The 19,910-nt window shown below is 36.5% G+C and overlaps 1 pseudogene; it reads left to right on the forward strand.

Annotated features, from left to right (window-relative positions):
- Positions 1-285: 285 nt before the first annotated feature.
- Positions 286-19,910, forward strand: part of LOC141492359 (uncharacterized) — a 67,436-nt pseudogene continuing 47,811 nt past the window's right edge.

Genomic DNA, 19,910 nt, shown 5'->3' on the forward strand with positions numbered 1-19,910 from the left:
TAGGTTTCTTTCATGGGTCTTCTCTCATTTCTATTTTTTTTTTTTTGCTTCTCGAGTCTTTGAAATTAAATTTTTGATTAGCAGTGAATTGTTGGGGCAGCTGGGTGGAGCAGTGGATAGAGCACAGGCCCTGGAGTCAAATCCTGCCTCAGACCCACCTAGTGACTTTGGGCAAGTCACTTAACCCTATTGCCTTGCAAAAACAAAAAAAAATTATTGATTTTTCTTCTTTGTGCTGCTTTGACCATTTATACTATCTTAATCTTTTGACTATTTGTTACCAAAATGGTGAGTCCTAGGACTTCTGGGGCAGGGAACCAGATGCCAGAGGAGGGATATACCAGCCCAGATCATAAAATGGAACAAGTCAAAACTCCTGGGGAGAAGCCCTTCCAGCCTGGGTGAGATAGAAACTTCTAATCTCAAAACAAATCCAACTAACCTAAATATGTAAGAAGTAATATTAAAAGACATAATAAATTACAACCACATTATTTATAATATGTAAATACAAGAAAAAGCCCTGCAGCCTCTGCTAGCAAATAACTAAGAATAATGGGACTAAAGAAAGAAGGATGACAGACTTCTCTGAGATGGTAGGCTATTCCCTAAACATGAGAGACAGAAGCATTTTCAAATGAAAAACCCAAAATACAGAAAATATATTTGAAATCCTTAATGCTCTTAAGATGTTACACAAATTCACTCTGACACATCCTCTACCTGTACATATTTGAGAGAGTAGGCCTATAATAATAGAAAAAACATCTTTTCTAGCTTCAACTTATTTAACAACAACAACAACAAAATTATCCCTAGGTAAAAGGATAAAAGTCAGAGATAAAAAGAAAATAACAACCATACTAACAAATTTTCAATGAAAAAAGGCAAAAAAAAAAATCCCACCTCAAAGAACAAAGATCAATACTATATGCATATACATGTATTTGTATATATGGAAAGAACCCCAAATTCTCAGTCAGGAAGATTCATTTTTGTGAGTTGAAATCTAGCCTTAGACACCTACTAGCTATATGACCCTGGGCAACTAATTTAACCCTATTTGCCTCAGTTTTCTTATCTGTAAAATGAACTGGGAAAAAAAAGGCAAACCATTCATATCTCTGCCAAGAGAACCCCAACTGGGAGTTGCATAAAGTCAGACAAAACTGAAGAAGGACTTAACAATCCTTAATTTTTGCAGTTTTTGATGTAGTAGATAGGGAGTGGATCTGAAGTCAGGAAGATACGATTTTCAAATTCAGTTTCAGATACTAGCTGGGTGATCACAGACAAGACTCTTATCCAGATTTGCCTGTTTTCTCATCTGTAAAATGGACTGGAGAACGGAATGGCAAACCTCTAGCATCTTTGCCAAGAAAACCTCAAATGGGATCATGCAGAGATGGAAGGACTAAAACTGAAACTAAACACAAATGTGTGTGTAGGTGTTTAAACTATGTATATAGTATATTCATACATACATATTTATGGATATGAACATATATTACATGTAACACATCATATATTTGTATGGCTTACTATACATGATATATATGTACATGTGTATACATATATATATGACTTAAAACAATCTATGTACTCTTTCAACAAAAAAGTTTATACACAAGACATTAACATATCAAAACCAAATAACGCATTTCAGAATTATAAGGGATCCCAGGGTACAGTTGGCTCAGTCTGTATGAAAAAGGAAGTCCTTCAGTAACATATTCAAAAAGTGTTTCTCTAGCTTCATTGTTATCTTGAGGTGACCTCCTTCTGGGTTCACGGAAGTTGTATTTCATTAGAGAACATACACTAAAATGTTCTATCAAACTGGAAAAACTTCTAGTACCATCTCAACAACAAACTGGATTTGCTTTCCATGGATAAGTCCAGTTAAGTATAGAGAGAGTCCTCTATTGGTTGACCACATGGTGATATGATCATAGGTCATAGAAATCAATGACATTAATCAATCAGTATTTATTAAGTGCATCTTTTGTTGTTCATTTGTTTCAGTGGTATGTTACATTTCATTACACCATTTGAGATTTTCTTGGTAAAGATTTTGGAGTGATACTCAGCTCCAGTTCTTATAGTAATGTGTTTCCAACTACTACAGAGAAATCATAAATGGAAAACTTCATCATTAACCCTAGATTAGACAAAGTGAAAGATGAAATTTGCTGAAGAAAAAGTTAATGAGTCTTAGGTCATTAAAAATCTTCACTCAAAGAAAACTCTAGAAATTGCATTAAGTGATGAAAAGAATGACAAAACCAATCTGATAGCTCAAATTTCAGAAGGATATGAACATACTTACACTGGAATTCCAAAAAGTCCCTTTTGAATTTGATAATGTGAATTTAACTATCAGTCCAATTATACCAAAACTGAGTAACTAAAAAAAAAAAGCTGACATTTGCTATATTCATCACAAATAAATGCATCCTCTACAACATTTGACAGAAAGTGTAAAAACATTTCAGGGCATTTTAGGACAACAGTTTACAATGGAAAGAAGCTTAGTAAGAAAAGTGGAACTCTCAAGGAATATTTTCAAGGATATGATTAAAGACCATTATATTAGAAGTGATTTAGGATTGAAGATTGGAGAGAATATTGAAGATCGGAGAGAAGCACTGGGAGATTACATCAGTTTCTAGCTCCTGGTTGTGTAAAGTAGAAAAAGTTGAATGCCATGTTGCCCAACTAAAATAATAAAAAAAGAAATATACCAACAGGAATCTAGTAAGCAAAAGTATATCAGATTAATGGAACTATATCACTTCCATTAATTTTAAATTGGAAGTAAAAGTCAAAAATTTAAAATTAGACAAAAAGTTAAAGCAACACGAAGAACAAAATCAATAATTCAATGTTAATTTAAAAAATTCTGTTGTAGAGTTTGGGGAAGTAGATAAATCAGGTGCAAGAGAGAACTCATGAAGAAGATGTGGAAAATTTCTGACCATCTATAAGTTCACAATAAAAAAAAAAGTTGGTTCCAATAAGAAGCTTCTTTACTGTTGATAATCAATCACAAAATGATGATGTCAAGAGAGATGAATGAAAGTCTAGCAGCTCTATAAATATAATGTGACTTGGTAAGAGCCATAATTTCTGGCTAAAATCAAAGGAATGTTGGAACCAGCTTGATGGCTTGTGAGAGTTGATTGTTAAATTGTCAGTGTAAGCATTTGTACACAGAAATAGGTAAGTACTACAAATCAAAGCTTTATTTTTTGTTTTTTTATTGTGTCAACTTAAGAAAGTAATTGAGGGGTAGCTAGGTACAGTAGATAGAGAGCACTGGCCTTGGAGTCAAGAGGACCTAGATTCAATCTGGCTTCAGGCATTTAATAATTGCCTAGCTGTGTGACCTTGGGCAAGTCACTTAGCTCCATTGCCTTAAATAAATAAAATTTGTTAAAAAAGAAAGTATTTTGAGAATTTGTTAATAATCTAGATTAAGCTTAAAAAGATATTGCGCATTTTGGAAAGTCAGTTGTTAAACATTTACTCTCTGAACCCCTCATTCAAATGCTTCATAAAGTACTTTTCCTCTCAGACAAAATCAAGATCCCATTTTTCCTAATGATGATAACATCAGTGAGGCACCAAATACAGGCCATTTACAATTATTTCCATTTGAATTGCCTTAGGAAGAGTCTGAAGATCACCTGTCAAGAAAAGGTACTGGACCCTGAGGTCCTTCCTCAAGCTGAACTATCAAGCAGTTTAAACTCTAAAGAATGTGATCTCTTAGGCTGACCACATTGTTTAAATGCCAAAATTCCTAAAGCATCAGTTTTTAGAAAACAAGGTAAGTGTTCACATGGAGGTCAGAAGAAGCAATTCAAACATTCTCACAAAGTCTCTCTGAAGAACAATGGAATCAAGAGTGAGACATGGGAGACATTGGCCCAGGACCTTCTATCATAGCATGCCTACATCAAAGAAGGTTCTCAAGAGCAAAGCAAAATTGCAGTAACTCAAAAGAAATAAAAGATGCACAAATTTAGATATTTCCACTCCAACTATTCATATGGACTATTTGTGTCCAACCTAAGTAGAGCCTTCCAAGCTCATATTGGTTGAATTAGCCACAATTGGATTTACATTGGGCTCTCTTTGAGAACAAAGGACAAATAATCAACTTCATGCAAAAGCATTCACAGCTTATAGATTTTTTTAAAAAAATCTATAAACACACAAAAACCAATATAATAACTGAGAACCAAAAAGACCTACCAATAAGACCTAAGGTACAAAAAAATAATAGATTATTGATTCATGATTGAATCAGTATTATTGAGAAAGTTACCTGAAAGCATACAATACATATATGCTTGCCTTTTTTTATTATTGCAAAATCTCTGACAATTTTATACTCATGACTTATTCATATATCTCAGATATATAAAATAGACCTAATGATAGTGAAAGTACTACAATATCTGGTGAGTTTATGGAAAACTGTGGTCTAATTAGAACATAATATAACCATAAATATTCCAAGAACAAATTAGATATTTTTTGATGGAACTTAAGCCCATTATGACTCTGTTTAGCCTGAAATCAATTAGCATCTCTCATAAATAGAACTAAATATCATCCCAAATGAAAGAAGTTAAATCAAAACATCTTGTTGTATATGAATCTAACAATATGGGTTCACCAGAATCTGCACACACACACACACACACACACACACACACACACACACACACACACACACAAACATGCAGATATATATAATAAAATGTCTTAAATCTCATAAAGCTTTTTAATTTTATGAAATCTTTCTCAAATATTATCAAAATATCATTTGCACTTGATAACTGTAAAATTAATAATATCCACAGGGGAAAGCATAACATACACCAATTATTTCACATAGATTTTACCAATACATTAAACCAATGAATGAAGGAAATACTTATAAATACCTTGGTCTCCTTTTGCAAGATCACATAAAGCTTTCAAGGAGAAAGCTTTGGATGAATATGTTAAGAGAATTACTGGCATCCATGAATCAAACTGAATGGGAATTATATATTTAGTCCACCTACATAATCCTAACAATGTACACTCTGGACTATAAAATGAGACTTTTTGGTTAGCATTCTAAAAAAAAGCTGTGCAATATTAAGAAAACAAAGGTTTTCTGAAGGCAGCTATAGAAAGATAGATATGTTGTCACCTTAAAGGAAAAAATAATGTGATAGCACATTATTGGAGCATAAGATTAAGAAGTCAAAGCCTCCAGAAATATTCAGCATAAGCAGATATCATTTCATGGAACTGAATACAAGGGCTACCCACCAGTGGTGCACACATTGTCCAAACCAGGTATTGACTTAGAAGGGGATAGTTCAAACAATACTCTTCATATTTCAATCCAACAATCTTGCCTCAAACTGTACAGAATCTCAGTTCAAATACTGGGAGAGGTCTTGCACAGTGATTCACACCTTTCCAGCTTAGAACTTCAATTCCACCCTAGGGGTGGAGAGGTGAATATTTTTATCAATGTGGAGTAAGGTTGACTTGCATTCAAATTCTACCATAAATACCTACTAACTGTGTGACCCTAGGAAAGTCATTTGAACACTTATCATTTTCCTCATGGGTAAAAACCTTGAGGTTTCTCAATGGCCAATAAGGTCCTTTCTAGCCTTAAATCTAAATCTATATCCTACAGTATAAGGGCAATGAGATGGCATAGTGAATAGAGTGCATTGTCTAGAATCCAGAGGACTTGAGATCAAATTCAGCATGAGACACATACTACATGTGTGATCCCAAGCAAGTCACTTAACCCTCCTTGCCTCAATTTTCTCATCTGAAAATGAAAGAACAAAGAAAAGGACCATGGTGGTGACTGGGTGAAGATAAAGAAGTAGTTGCTGTGATGGTCCTATCTGTTGTTAGTTAGAAGTAGTAAGATTTGGTCAGGTTTGTGGGATCTGGGAAAGTGAAGAATTGATGACAGCATTGAAGTATGAACCTGGGAGATTAGAAGAATGAAGTTACCTGTTACAGAAATAGAGAAGTTGAGAAGATGTCTACATTTAAGGGAAAATCTTTTGTTTTGAATATACTGAGCTTGGGATGGCTCCAGGACATTTGAAAAGAAGATAATATTGATTAGTTTATATCATCATGCACTTCATATTTTCATTATTGTTATTCACTCATTTCAGACTCTTCATGACCCAATTTGGAAGTTTTTAGCAAAGTTACTGGAGTGGTTTGCCATTTCTTTCTCCAATTGATTTCACAGATGAGGAAACTGAGGCCAACAGGGTTAAGTGGCTTGCCCAAGTTTACACAGCTGATGCCTTTTATCAGATCTGAATTTAGGTATTGCTGACTTCAGACCAGCATTCTAACCACAGCACCACTTCACTGCCCTATTTCAGATACAGGAGTATATAGATCAACAGATCATAGGACACATGAGGTCCATCCAACCTGTGACCTGGCTAGCTTATGATATTATTAAAAAACCCAAAACTGAAGAAGCTGTCATTATATATAAATATATATGTATATATATATATATATATATATATATATATATAGAGAGAGAGAGAGAGAGAGAGAGAGAGTTAGATTTTCATACTTTTATCCTTATAAACTGTACCTTACATTTAATTACATATATTTATTGATACTTGCATTGTTTACTGGGTAGATTTACTAAGTGTATTTCTTGATGTTTATTTGCTTGTGTATTAATATTAAAATATTCCAGCTATATTTATCTGTCAGTTATGCATATTTTATTGCTTTTTTATTCCCGGTAATGCTTAGTATACTGATCATTATGGAGGACAAGTGATATTATTGTTTATTTGGTTTTTGCGGTTGTTGTGATGAATTCTTACTTGTTTGTGTACTGTAGATTTGCATTTGTTAAAATGAAATGTATGGGTAATGTGTCTGACATGTAATTTAAATATCTAACCATTGAAGCAGCCTATAGAATAAGACTGAAATTGTTTTCTTCAAGGATACTATACTTTCTTAAATTGTCATATCTAATGGCCTTTCCCCAATTCTGGTCCTTCTTGATTTCTTGCAGTATTTAACACTGTTGTCTATTTTATCTTTTCCTGAAAATTATACTCTTTTCCATACTGGGCCTTTTGGCCTGTGCTCCCTTTGGATTTGCCTCTTGCCTGTCTAACCGTTGTTTCTCCATCTTTGTTGGATTTCATTTAGTTTATGCTCTAATTATATGAGACCCACAAGATTCTGTTAATGATCTGTTCAAGTCCATTGGGTTTAATATTTCTCTCTAAACAGATGATTCCCAGATCTATTTATCCCTTGTCTTTTTTTTGCTTCTCACTCTTGCCTGTCTCCTGAATTCTAATCTGCATTGACAAGTGTCTATTGGACATTTTGAACTGGATTTCCACCCAATATATCCCAAACAAAACCATCTTCTCCCCAAAACTCACCCCTTTTCTGAATTTCCCTGTGACTTAAGGGCACCAATATCTACCCAATCACCCATGTTTACCTCTTCATTGTCATTTTCAACTCCTTACTCTTGGTTTCCTAGGTATCCAATCAATTTCCAGATCTTGCAATTTCTTTTTTTTTTTTTTTAACATTTCTTATATTCACCCCTTCCTTCCATTTACATAGCTAGCAACCTAGGTCAGATTCCCATCATTCTTGACTCAACTATTTCAATAGTCTCCTAATTGACTTTTGCTTTAATCTTGACCCATTCCAATTCATTTTCCAAAAGCTGCCCAAGTGATTTTTGTTAAAGTAGAAGTCTGACTTATCTACAATGACTCTGTCCTATTCTGCAGTATCAAAATTAAACCCTTTTGTTTGGTATTTAAATCTCTTCATAACCTAACTCCTTCATATCTTTTAAGTCTTCTTAAAATATCACTCCTATTCATGTTCCGGACTCAGGTCTACTTGTTGCTCATGACCCAAAACGCTGCAGCTCCTTTCTTCTTACCATTTTACTGCCTGCTCTTCATTTCTAGAATGCTCTTCTACCTTACTTCCTCCTCTTAGAATTCCTGGCTTCCTTCAAGACTTACTTCAATTTCCTCTTGCTGTAGGAAGACTTTTCCAGTAATAAAAATGATTTTACTATTTTCTTTATAATCAATTAAAAGGTTGGACTCTAGAGATTTATTTCCCTTTATTTCATCATTGAAGATTCAACTCCAGTAAAAAAAAAAATTCAGTCTCTGAAGGACATGACTAATGGATGAGGTTTTCCTAGGCCTTCAGGAAAACTGTTCTCAATTCTTGAATGGGTCAACCCCCTCCCCCCATTGGAGATCTTACTTCTGCTCAGGGTACAAACTGAATCTGGTCTAGGCAAGTTTTTACTCTAAGAAAAAGAGGCCCTATCCTTAGAATTTTGGGTGACTCCAGCACATGGAACAAAACACCAATCACAGCCCAGTGTGATCTGGATGGAAGATGAATTCCCTGGTTTAGATTACTGAAAGGTATTGAGGCTCAAAAGTAAGTCACATTCTTAGGCACAGCTGGGTTGCTCATTGGTTAGAGCACCAATGCTTGAGTCAGGAGGACCTGAGTTCAAATTTGGACTCAAACACTTAATAATTACTTTAGCTGTGTGACCTTGGGCAGGTCACTTAACTCTATTGCCTTAAAAAAAAACAAGAAGAAAATAAATAAAAAGATTAAGTCAAATTCTCAGCAGAAGGAATGAAAGACTTCTAGCCAATCTCCTCATTGTCCATTAAACAGGGTTGATTTTTCACTTGTTAGGGGCACTCCGGTTTCCCTGTGTTTTTGTCTTTAGTTACTGAGAGTAACCACTGTCCATCAATTTATTGATTGCCAACTAGCCTAATTAATTATTAATTATTAATCACTCAGACTGTCTCTGGGGGATTTTAACTTATCACAGTGGTCTTCCCATAGGCACTAGTGTTTTCTGCTGTAAAACTATCTTACTCAGTGTATACTTTGTATGTTTTCTTTCTCTCAATAGAATGTCAACTTGAAGATAAGGATTATTTTGCTTTTTCTTTGTATCCCAAGTGCTTAGCACATATGTTTACTTAATGATTCAGAGAAACAATAAATTATTAGAGCCACTTAAGTAACATTTCACAGTACATTAAGTAAAAATGAGAAAAATAACTTTTCTTTTTAAAAATACTTATAGTATTTTTTCAAATAACATGTGAAGAGAGTTTTCTACATTCATTTTTATAAGATTTTTGAATTCAATTTCTTCTCCCCCCTTCCCAAGACATCAAACAATCTAATATGGGTCATACATAATCATGTTGAATATAATTTCCTTATTAGTCAAGAAAGCAACTTTTCTAAGGACCTTTTCTATCTGAAGTTCATTGAACAACATGAGAACTAATTTTCTCTAACCATAATAAATGTTTACTAAAACAATATATTAACTGAGGAGCAAAGAGGGTGTGCTCAAAAGTTCTAAGGATATAACGTTCAATGATCCTTGAACACACCACCTAAAGACATGTGACATTTATACTACTTTTAATTATCACAAGGATTCTGACTCATTTATGCATTCTTGGCTTGCTTATGTACTGTATGAACAAGTATATATGCAAAATGGATCAAAATATAGTAAGAATCCTAGATCATTTGTTGTTCTTTATTTAAAATATGCCACCAAAATGTGAACCACATTTGATATAAAAAGTGATCGTCTCCATAGAGAGAATACCTAGTCCTAAATTCATTATTATAATTAATTATCAAAATAAATTTCAGGTTCAAGAGGAGGTTGTTATAAAAATATACTAATGACATATGTATATGTGTATCTATACCTATTTTTCTATGATCTTAAGTTATATGACTCCACTGAAAAGTTCATTTCACTTTTTCTCATGGAAATTTTCTTCAATAATATAAAAATATCAAGGACAGTTAGGTGGTGCAGTGGATAGAATACCAATCCTGGAGTCAGGAGAACCCGAGTTCAAATCCAGACTCAAGACATTTAGTAATTGCCTAGCTGTGTGACCTTGAGCAAGTTACCTAACATAAATAAATAAAAGTTTTAAAAAGTATAATTTAGATTTCTTAAATGTAAAATTTTAAAGGAGTACCAAGGAAGAATAGATAGTCAAGTTTTTGAGCTCTAACCCAAATAAAAGCAATACTTACATGTAAGATATATTGGGCATTAAACCATGAAAGAGAAAGCTGAAATTATTTAAGAGTCTTAAGAGAATGGCATCCCAAAATGAAGCCTTAGTGGAAATAATACATTTAGGACAATTAACACCTATTCAATTGAAGTCTTGATGTTTACTTTTGGTAAAGAAAAGTAGATAAAAATGAATCTAGAATTCATCCAAGCAAAATTCCATATAATGTTAACCAAATTCAGGATGTATCACTACAAGATGATATGTTACAAAGGTGGATGAAAATCAGTATTAAACAGCTTGAAAATGAATGGAAATACTTTGTCAGTCAATAAATATTTATTAAATACCTACTGTGCTAAGGGTTGAGGTTGCAAAAAGAAGTAAAAGACAGTCCCTGCCCTCAAAGAACTCACAATCTAATGGGAGAGATAATAAACAAATGAATGCTTGTAAGTGAGCTTTGCTAAATGAAAACTAATTGATTAAAATATTCAGGGAAATTAAAGAAAAAAACCTTTGGGATAAAGTGGAATTGGGAAAGGTTTCTTATAGAAAACAGAATTTTAATTAGGATTTGTAGGAAGTCAAAGAAGCCAGTATGTAAAGTTTAGAAAGCAGAGAATTCTAGGCATGGGAAGACAACTAGAGAAAATACCTAGAGCTGAGAGATGGAGTATTTGTACATGCAATCACCAGAAGGCTAATGTTAGTGGATCAAAGAATATGTGGCACTGAGTAAGATGCATGAAGATTATAAAGGTAGGAAATTGTGAAGATTATACTAGGTTATGAAGAACTTTTTTTCAAGAAACAGAACTCACTCCATAAAGTAAATAGTAAAGACTGAAAATGGTTAAATGCCATTGAATATGTTGAACATTGCTAAAAGTGATTTATCTCTCTCTCTCCATAGATTATTAAATGACTATAATCCAATAATTGAATCAAAAGGCTCTTCATGTTATACCTGGAACCGGGACATGCAAATGTTTATGATAGGTTTATTTATTTAGGTTTATGATAGTAATTTAAGATCAAATCATTGTCTCCAGAAATTACATAAAGGTTATCTTTAAGAAAATTGGATTCAGATGATTTCTTAGATGATTTCCAGTAGGTACAACATGGAAACAAAGTAAAGACTGACAGAGTGCTCTCTCTGTGGGGGGGGGGGGAGCAAGATTGGGGGAAAATGTAAAACTCAAATAATATCTTTAATAAAAATAAATTTAAATTAAAAAGAAAAAAAAAGAAAATTGGATTCATTGATTAAAGCAGATAATGCCAGGTGACAGTGAAAACTGAGTAGTATTTGGTGCAAGTGGCAAAAACAAAACAAAACAAAACAAAATGAGCTTCTATTGATTCTTAGAGAAATGGGATAAAAAGCCTAGAGTTATATACCACAACCTCTTCTTTATCAAGGAACAAAGAATAATCTCTATAATACAATGGCAGACCCTAAAGTGTCCTTGAGAATTAAACAAATGGGCTGCTAGATATAGAATATTATTGCAGAAAGAGCACATCATTTGCTAGATCTAAAGTCAACTGAAAATTAAGAACAAAAATTTTAATATGTTGATTTGGCGAGACTTCCAGCCAAGATGGCAGAGAGAAGACAGGCACAGTTCTAAAGTCTCTTGATCTTTCCCCATCTATAATATGAAATAAACCTCTTAACAGAAATCTGATCCACAAAAACCCAGAAAGAAAAGCCAGGAGAAAAACCATCTATCTCAGGATTTGTTCTCCTTGGTCCTGAGTGAGCCCAGGCGCAGAAGGTGGAGCAGCCATGGATCAGCCTGCTTAGCAGCAGGGTTGGAGCCCCGGGAGCCTGAGGTCCTGAGAGCAAGACCTGCTTGATCAGCAGGGCTAGTGCCTGGTCTAACAAGGACTTGGGTCAACTAGGGAGCAGAGGCACTGATGTTGGCGTTGACCCTCTGGATCTTGCCTATAGGACCTGGGGGAGAGTTCTGCTGGAGGAGAGCTTGTGGACACCATCCCTGGGCTCCTCTGGTCTAAGGAAATCTGAGTCCATGCCTCCACTGCAGTTGAGGCCTCTTCCCAGAACAAACACAAATGCAGACTACTTCTGCCTTAGGCACAGGGGTGTGAGCAGAAGAACCAGTCCAGCTGACAACAGAGAGAGGAATGACCTCACCCCAGGGTAAACCCCACCATTGATTGAAAGCAAAAGTATTCAACAGCTTCAATTGCTCCCTTCAGGCTAAGGAAGAAGGCCACAATCAAGGTCACAGACACTCCAGAGAAAGCAACCAGCACCTCCTACTGGCCATCTAGAGAAATTGCACTCAGTGAGTAAAGCCTCTAGGGATCCCAACACCAAACCTCTATGAACCAGCCCCTCCCCAACTCCAGGTCGTAGCAAAATGAAGAAAGGTCAGCAGAAAGATAGATCCATAGAAAAATTCTTGGAAGGAAAAGACCCTAATTCAGAAAGACCTAGAACCTCTGAGGAGAACATGATCTGGTCTCCAGCAAAGAAAGACTTCCTTGAAGAAATGAGGATTGAGTTTAAAAATCAACTGGAAAATTTGGGAGAGTCAATTAAGGCATTTCAATAAGAAAACAAATCATTGGAAAATATAATTGGACAAATACAAAATGAGAATAAATCTCTCAGATCTTCAATTGGACAAATACAAAATGAGAATAAATTTCTCAGATCATCAATTGGGAAAACACAAAAAGAAAATAATTCTCTCAAAACCTAAAATGGTCAAATGAAAAGCTCTTTCAAAAGTAAATTGACCAATTGGAAAAGGAGTTACAAAAGGTAAATGAAGAAAACGTCTCTCTAAAAAAAAAAGAATGGAGTCTGAAGAACCTAAAGACTTCATGAGAGAGCAAGAGACCAAAAAATAGAAAAAATAGAAGAAAATGTAAAATACCTCATCAGCAAAACCACTGACCTCAAGAAGAGATTGAGGAGGGGCAACCTGAGAATTATTGGACTTCCTGAAAGCATTGAAGAGAAAAAAAAAGTCTGGACTTAATATTACAGGATCCAGTGATGGAAAATTGCCCTGATATCATGGAACCAGAGGGCAAAATAGTTATTGAACGAATACATAGATCCCCTCCAGAAAGAGATCCTAAAATGAAAGCACCAAGGAATGTTGTGGCCACATTCCAGAACTATCAGATAAAAGAGAAAATCCTTTAAGCAGCCAGAAAGAAACAATTTAAATACCAAGGAGCCACAGTAAGGATTACGCAGGACCTGGCTGCATCAACATTAAGGGATTGAAGGGCCTGGAACGAGATATTCTAAAGAGCAAGGGAGCTTGGAATGTAACTAAGAATCCACTATCCAGCAAAGCTGAGCCTTCTTTTTCAGGGGAAAAGATGGACATTTAATGAAATGGAACAATTCCAAAAATTCCTGATGAAAAGACCAGAGTTAAATAGAAAATTTGGGCATCAAACAGGAGGTCCAAGACATACATGAAAAGGTTAAAAAAAAGGGAGGGTTAAAGAAAAAACTGCTATCCAATAAGTTGAACCTGGCTATATCCCAGCACAGGGAAAAAGATTCTCATAACTCTTGAGAGTTGTAACTCTAACAGAGAGAATATACCGAGCCAGAAGTGATGGACACTTATGACTTATCCACAAGACTTCTATCCAATGTGATGAAACTGGCTATAACAATACTTGGGAGAAAGACTATAATAACTCTCAAGAATTGTAACTCTATTAGATAGAATGTACATAGCTAGAAGTGATGGATACTCAGAATTTTCTATGACTCAGAATGATTTAAAAAAACTACCTCCTTTAAAAGGGGGATAGATCTTCCGGCCAAAATGGCGGAGAGAAGACAGGCATAGTTCTAAAGTCTCCTGATCTTTCCCCATCTAGCATATGAAACAAACCTCTTAAAAGAAATCAGACGCACTGTTGGGAGCCAGGGTCTCTAAGCTGTTTGACACAGTCACGGCAAGAAGACTCAGGGCAGTCACACTGCCTGATGGAACAACATTTCCTTCTTCAATATATATAGGGATTCCATGTATACCCACATTTGTAGGTCTATTATTGATTGCAAAACTTACTCATCCTAATAGTGGAATGACTATAAAGGAAGGATTTTGGAGAAATTCCTTGAATAAAACAAATTGTGAACTCTGTCCAAATTTAACAGGACTGCCTCTCCCTGAGACATACAAAAGGCTTCAGCATTATGAAATCTTTAGAAGACACAGCACTGGGAGTTCCAGGGAGATGTCAGAATATATATAGGGAAACCAGATGCAAGATGGGTCAGATAGAATTCCAGGGAAATTAAGTTTTGCCCCCCTTATCATGCACAGGAATATATGATAAAGATGGTGAGAGAATAGTTAGTATAGGTAACCAATATGTGAACTCTTAACAGCCTTAGTTAATTGGCAAAGAATAAAAAGTCATAGAAACCGTAGCATCTACCAACAAGGGCTGAAAGGAAAATTAGTTATTGAAAGAGTTAACGGACAGGTGGACAAGCATAGCTACCCTCACTATAGGTTGTTAAGGGAGCATATTGAAAACATTACATATGCGGTACAAAAACATAGAAGCATTCCATTAAACAAATTATATCAAAGATTATTCTAAGGAAAGTTCTGTTTAATCAATAACTTTACTATGCAGCAACAAACTAGGCAACAGGCAGGTTGAGGTCATCACGGTCTGAGCAGGGACAAGAAAATTAATTACATGATTGATAATCACACTTGTAACCACTACATGATCAAACTTGTAACCATATGAACTATGTGATTAATGATGAAAATTGTATACTTTTGTAACCAAGGAAATGATTTTAGTTTGCTTGTTTCATATGATTCTAAGACTATAAAAATAAATCTAAGCAGCTGACAGTCAGTCAAACTGTTCCTGCCTTTACCCACTTGTTGACTCAACTCATTTTCGCCAACTCTATCCCTCCTTTCAAGTTCCAAGGACCCCACGCAGGGTGGACCCCCGCAATGCACAAAACCCAGAAAGAAAAGCCAGGAGAAACAAAATCTACCTCAGGATTTTTCTCCCCCAGCAGCACTGGATCAATTCGGGCATTCGGGGGGGGGGGGGGGGGGGTGAGTCTGGGCTCAGAGGGAGGATCAATCAGCCCCGGGTCAACCAGATTAACAGCTGAATCAGAACCCGGGAGTTTGAGGGCCTGAGAGCTGGACCTAATGGATCAGTGGTGGGACTAGACAGCAGGGGCTTGAGTCAACTAGGGAGCAGAGGCACTGGTATTGGTACTGTCCCCTGGGAGCTTGCGGACAGGACTGGGGGGAGAGTTCTGGTGCAGGATAGCTGTGGACACCATCCCTGGGCTCCTCTGGTCTGAGGACCTTAGAGTTCATGCCCCCATTAGAGCTCAGACCTATTCCCAGAACAAACAATTGCAAATGACTTCTGCCTCAGGCCCAGGTGTGTGAGCAGAAGAACTAGCCCAGCTGAAGAATGACCTCAGGCCAGGGTAAAGAGCACCATTGATTGAAGGCAAAAGAATTCAATAGCTCCAACTCCTCCCTTCAAGCAAAGGGAGAAGGCCTCAATCAAGGTCACAGACACTCCAGAGAAAGCAACCAACACCTCCTACTGGCCAGCCAGAGAAATTGCACTCAGTGAGTAAAGGCTTTAGTGATCCCAAGCCCCTGTGAACCAGCCCTACCCCAACTCAAGGTCTTAGCAAAATGAAGAAGGGTCAGCGGAAAGATGGATCCATAGAAAAATACTTGGAAGGGAAAGACCCTAACTCAGAAAGACCTAGAGCCTCTGAGGAAAATATGAACTACTCTTCAGCACAGAAAGACTTCCTTGAAGAAATGAGGAAGGAGCTTAAAAATTTGGAAGAGACAATTAATACCTTGCCACAAGAAAACAAATCCTTAGAAAGTACAATTGGACAAATACAAAAGGAGAATAAATCTCTCAGATCCTCAGTTGAACAAATACAAAATGAGAATAATTCTCTCAGATCCTCAATTAGGCAAATGCAAAAAGAAAATAATTCTCTCAAAACCTCAATTGGTCAAATGGAAAGCTCTTTCAAAAGTAGAATTGACCATTTGGAAAAGGAGTTGCAAAAGGTTAATGAAGAAATTTCCTCCCCCCAAAAAAGAATGGAGTTGAAAGAAACTATTGACTCCATGAGACAGCAAGAGTCAGTTAAACAAAATCAAAAAATAGAAAAAATAGAAGAAAATCTAAAATATCTCATCAACAAAACCACTGACCTCGCGAATAGATCAAGGAGGGGCAACCTGAAAATTATAGAACTTCCTGAAAACATTGACAAGAAAAAAAGCCTGGACTTAATATTACAGGATGTAGTGATGGAAAACTGCCCAGATATCATGGAAGTGGAGGGCAAAGTAGTTATTGAAAGAATATATCAATCCCCTCCAGAAAAAGATACTAAAATGAAAACACCAAGAAATGTTTTGGCCAAATTACAGAAATATAAGATAAAAGAGAAAAGCCTACAAGCAGCCAGAAAGAAACAATTTAAATATCAAGGAGCCACAGTAAGGATCATGCAGGACCTGGCTGCATCAACATTAAGGGATTGAAGGGCCTAGAATGATATATTTCAAAGAGCAAGGGAGCTTGGAATGCAGCCAAGAATCTACTTTCCTGCAAAGCTGAGCCTTCTCTTCCAGGGAAAAAGATGGACATTTAACAAAGTGGAAGAATTCCAAAAATTCCTGATAAAAAGACCAGAGCTAAATAGAAAATATGGACATCAAACAGGAGGTTCAAGAGACACATGAAAAGGTAAAAAAAAAAAAAGGGGGGGGGCGGTAAAAGGAAAAAAAAAACTGCTATCCAGTAAGATGAAACTGGCTATATCCCAGCATGGGGAAAAAAATTCTATAAATTTGAGAAATGTAACTCTAACAGAGAGAATATACCTAGCCAGAAATGATGGACATTCATGACCTATCCATGATACTGTTATCTAAAGAGATGTAACTGGATTTAACCCCATTTGGGAAAAAGACTCTAATAACTCTCAAGAAATTTAATTCTATTAGATAGAATATATGGAACTAGAAGTGACAGACACTCAGAATTTTCTATAACTAAGATAGAATGATCTAAAAAACACTACCTTCTTAAAAAGGGGGACAGGAAAGAGACAGGAATAGGAAGGGGATTGAATGGGGTAACTCTCATTACACTAAGAGGTACAAAAAAAAACTATGGTAATAGAGGGGAAGAAGGGAGGGGACAAGAAACACCTGAATCTTCTTCTCATCAGACTTGGCTTCAAGTCAACCTACACATACTCAGCTAAATTATAAAACATCTAACCTTTCAAGTTTTAAAAGGGGAAAAGGGGAGGGGGGAATGGAGAAAGGGAAGGGGAGTGGTGGGAAAAGGGGAAATAACAAAAGGAAGGGGAGGGAAAAGGGAAAAAGGGAAAGGGGAAAGAAAGGGGAAGGTGTGATATAGGAGTGATATAGGAGGGAAAACACACTGAAAGGGGTGGTATTCAGAAACAAAGTACTGGGGAATATGGATAAAGGGGGGAGAGGAGGAAAATACAAACAGAGGGAAGATAGCAAGGAGGGCAATAAAGATTTAGTAATCATAACTTTGAATGTGAATGGGATGCACTCTCCCTGAAAACGTAAGCAAATAGGAGAGTGGATTAAAAAAAAACAGAATCCTACAATATGCTGCTTACAAGAAACTCATTTGAAGCAGAGAGATACATATAGAGTAAAGGTAAAAGGTTGGAGCAAAATATGTTTTGCTTCAGCTGAAGTAAAATAATCAGGGGTAGCAATCCTTATCTCAGACAAAGCAGCAGCAAAAATAGATAGCTTTGAAAGAGATAAGGAAGGAAACTTTATCCTCCTAAAAGGTACAATAGACAATAAAGTTATTTCAATACTGAATATATATGAATGCAGTGGGACAGCACCCAAATTCTTAGAGAAGAAGCTGAAAGAATTACAGGAAGACATAGACAGCAAAACTCTACTGGGGGGAGGCCTCGGCCTCCCATTCTCAGATCTAGATAAATCGAATCATAAAATAAACAAGAAAGAAGTTAAGGAGGTAAATAGATTGTTACAAAAATTACATATGGTAGACTTATGGAGGAAAATGAATGGGGATAGAAAGGAATATACCTTTTTCTCTGCAGTACATGGAACTTATACAAAAATTGACCATGTACTAGGACATAAAAACCTAATGATAAACTGCAGAAAGGCAGAAATAGTGAATACATCTTTCTCAGATCACAATGCAATAAAAGTCATATGCAATACTGGGCCAAGGGGATATATACCCAGAACAAATTGGAAACTGAATAACTTCATTTTAAAAAGTGAGTGAACCAAAAAACAAATTATAGAAAGAATTAACCATTTTATCCTAGATAATGAAAATAATGAAATAACATACCAGAACATATGGGATTCATTCAAAGCAATTCTCAGGAGATATATTATAGCTCCAAATGCTTTCAGGAATAAATTGGAGAAAGAGGAAATCAATGAACTAAACATGCAACTAAAAAAATTAGAGATAGAACAAATCAAAACTCCCCAATTAAATACCAAATTTGAAATTCTAAAAATTAAAGGAGAAAATAATAAAATTGAAAGCAAAAAACTATTGAATTAATAAATAAAACCGCCTTTGAGTCGAAGATGGCGACATGAAAGGATTGAGTCTTAAGAGCTCTCTGATAAAAACTCATAAACTAAGGACTCTAACTAAACTTTCGAGAGACAGAACCCACAAAGGGACCCAGTGAGGCAATTCTCCTACTCAAGGTAACCTGGAAAAGAGCAGAAAGGGTCTGTTCCCTGGTGTTGGAGGGGTGGCCCACCAGAGCCAAAGAACTTCAGCCTCCGGGAGGCAGCCCCAGGGTGCTGGGAGCCACGGCTCACAGCAGCGGGGGAGTCTCCTGAGCTGCACCCCGGGGGAGCACCGGCACGAAGTGGGGGAACAGCGGGGATCCTCTGCCAGAGCAAGCACGTGGAGCCCAGCCCTCAGGGCACAAGCAAGCATCTTGGTCTTTCCAGCCTAGACCTGGAAACAGAAGCAGGTGGAGCCGGTAAGCAGGAGCCCCCAGGGCATGAGCCCATTGAGCTGAGGGAGGGGAGTGAAGAGAGAGAGACTGACAAGCTCTGTCCTCTGCCCCTGGAACAGGACTCTGGGGCTCTGACCACATTCAGATCCTGAACCCAGTCTAGGCCCCCCCATAGAACAACAGGGCCCTGCCACCTCGCCCCGTGGCAGAGGGGGGTGGTTATGTTCATTCACAGACCAGGAGGGAGGACAGAACCTCACACACTGAGACCCTTGTGGGAGTGTCCCAAAAGCTCAGGAAGCACCAGAAAAAACAGGCTTAGGCTGGGAAAATGAACAAAGAAAGAAACAAGAGGAAGACCATTGAGAAATATTTTGCAAATGAGCCCAAGAAGGATCAAAATACTCAGTCTGAAGATGAGGAAGCACAAGCTCCTGCATCTAAAGACTCCAAGAAAAACAGAAATTGGGCTCAGGCTATGATAGAGCTCAAAAAAGACTTTGAAAATAAAATGAGGGAGTTGGAAGAAAAACTGAGAAAATAAAGGAGAGAGATGCAGGAAAAACATGAAAATGAAGTCAGCAGTTTAGTCAAGAAAATCCAAAAAAGTGCTGAAGAAAATAGCGTTGCTAAAAACCAGCTTAGGTCAAATGGATAAAACAGTT

The sequence above is a fragment of the Macrotis lagotis genome, chromosome 6 (assembly GCF_037893015.1).
Source record: "Macrotis lagotis isolate mMagLag1 chromosome 6, bilby.v1.9.chrom.fasta, whole genome shotgun sequence".
In the NCBI taxonomy this organism is placed as follows: Eukaryota; Metazoa; Chordata; class Mammalia; order Peramelemorphia; family Peramelidae; genus Macrotis; species Macrotis lagotis.